General features: G+C 38.6%; 1 protein-coding gene across 5 annotated transcripts in view; it reads left to right on the top strand.

Annotated features, from left to right (window-relative positions):
- pak5 (p21 protein (Cdc42/Rac)-activated kinase 5) overlaps positions 1-2090 on the top strand; it is a 77646-nt gene that overhangs the window by 43450 nt on the left and 32106 nt on the right. The gene's annotated exons all lie outside the window — the stretch shown is intronic.

Genomic DNA, 2090 nt, shown 5'->3' with positions numbered 1-2090 from the left:
TATAAAAAGTAAAAATAAGAAGATATATACAATGAGGAAAATAAGAGCAGCACCTGTGTCATGCATTTCTTTGCGTTCGAGACTATTATTACAAAAGAATATGATTTTTACGTAGCCAACACTGCAATACATTAGTAGTGTTTAGAGAATGGATCAAAGCCATACAAACCTGACAATCTAACAGTTATTAAAATGTAATTCTATTTAACAACAGCAGTAAAGTGTATATCCTTTAGACAAATGCAGGGCAGTGGCAGACAGTGGCAGTCTTTGCCAACTCACACAGAAAGACAGTAATAAACTGAGTTAATATATAGTAGTAGTAGTTGTAGCCAAGGAAGTTGTAGCCAAAATCTACCTGAACACAGTCAGTGTGCTGCAAAAAGAATAAAACAGCTAAATGTGAACTGCTAATTCATTTCCACTTGTTTTCCATATGTTTTTATTCGAAAGCAATTTAAGTTCTTTGTGTTGATCCCAGGGTTATTAAACAGCCCTCAGGGCATGGACATCAGCATCAGTAAGAGAGAAAAAAGAAAGAGAAAAGAGAAAAAAAGGAATAGACAAACCCATCATGATTCCAACTTAAAGCGTATTCCTCTTAATTCCAAACTAGCTGTAGAAGAGCGACAGATAATAAGTAAATCTGAAGGGATCACAGGAATAATATATGCACATCATGTTTTAATGGTGGATTTTTCTCTTTAACACCCCCTCTATTCTTTTAATAACATGCTCCCCCCTGCATCCCCTGATATCTGAATTCATCTTATTCCTTCTGTCCTTGACACAAAAACAGCAGAGCGCTGACTGCTTATTTTCTAAAAGTTAAAATGACCATTAGAGTGCTTTGTATTGCCAGGTCATTTTCAGTTTGAATTATGTGACATTTGACGTGTGGCTTTGCAATGACATCAATTTCAGTCTCACGACATGTGGGTGAGAAGTTAATGTGATAGTAGTTTAATGGTTAGAGTTGATCCACAGGATTTTCACAAATGAAACGGGGACATTTGAAATCAGACATATGAGATTGATATTATAGACAGGATGCATAAAGCTGCATTATATTACATATATAAAGTAACATCTTAGACAGTGTTCTGATCCTTTGTGAAGGTCAGGGCAGATGTCCTGATGATGCTGGTACTTATGGATACATCGGCTGCAGGGGCTGCAGGAAGGGAGCCATGTGGCGAGTGAGAGTATGGCGTGCAGGGTGTGAACATGGCAACATTTACACGTGTACTTCAATTGGTTAATGCATATGAATCAGATACAAGCATAATGATATTTTCTTTCATAAAGATTTAGAGGTAAAATCCACCCTTGGAGAGACACATTTAGATATATAAATCTGTGATGAGCAATGCATTCCAGGAGTCATTATGCAACAAAGATGTACTTCTTCCCTCCAGCCTGCCTTGTCTTTCTCTTCCCCTGTCCTGTGATTTTTTTTTGCATTTACCAAAATGGCTGCTGACAGCCTCCAGAGTACATGCCTAAACTTGCTGCATTCAGCTGTGGGTTACATGTACTGTAGGTAGTGTAGGAGGAGAGAGCTCGCTGGTATTTTGGGTAGCTGAACACCTCTGTGCTGTCAAAGCCATTAAAGCTGCACTGGAAATATCTCATCCTTACATCACATTGGAAGAAGAAATAATGCAACAAAATGTGCCCAGAATTGTGAGGTACACTGCCAGTAGATGGTATTTAAAAATGTGTAGTTTGGATTCAGGGTTTAGGGTTGACTTTTTCATTTTGGTTGTGTTTGCTGTACTGTTTCTGAGAACAGTACAGTATTGTAGATGTACACTTTTTAGTATTGTGGGTTTGGTAAAACAGTTTTGCTGTCAAATAAGATAAACATAGTCTTCTTTACTGTAATTCATCCACAGAAGTCCTATTTCAGTGACTTGAATGACACTGAATCAAATGTATTTAGTCCAGGTTAGACAAGGCTGTCCCAGCGAGACAAAGGAATGGACTGGCATAGTGTGAGTACAAGGCACGTGACAATGGGCATGACACGCAGGGTGATAACTGGTACAGCGCAACTGTAAATGTCAGTGGGTCAGTGAGCAGAGCAC

This window comes from Etheostoma spectabile, chromosome 18 (genome assembly GCF_008692095.1).
Source record: "Etheostoma spectabile isolate EspeVRDwgs_2016 chromosome 18, UIUC_Espe_1.0, whole genome shotgun sequence".
NCBI lineage: Eukaryota > Metazoa > Chordata > Actinopteri > Perciformes > Percidae > Etheostoma > Etheostoma spectabile.
This window is presented reverse-complemented; position numbering and strand designations above follow the sequence as displayed.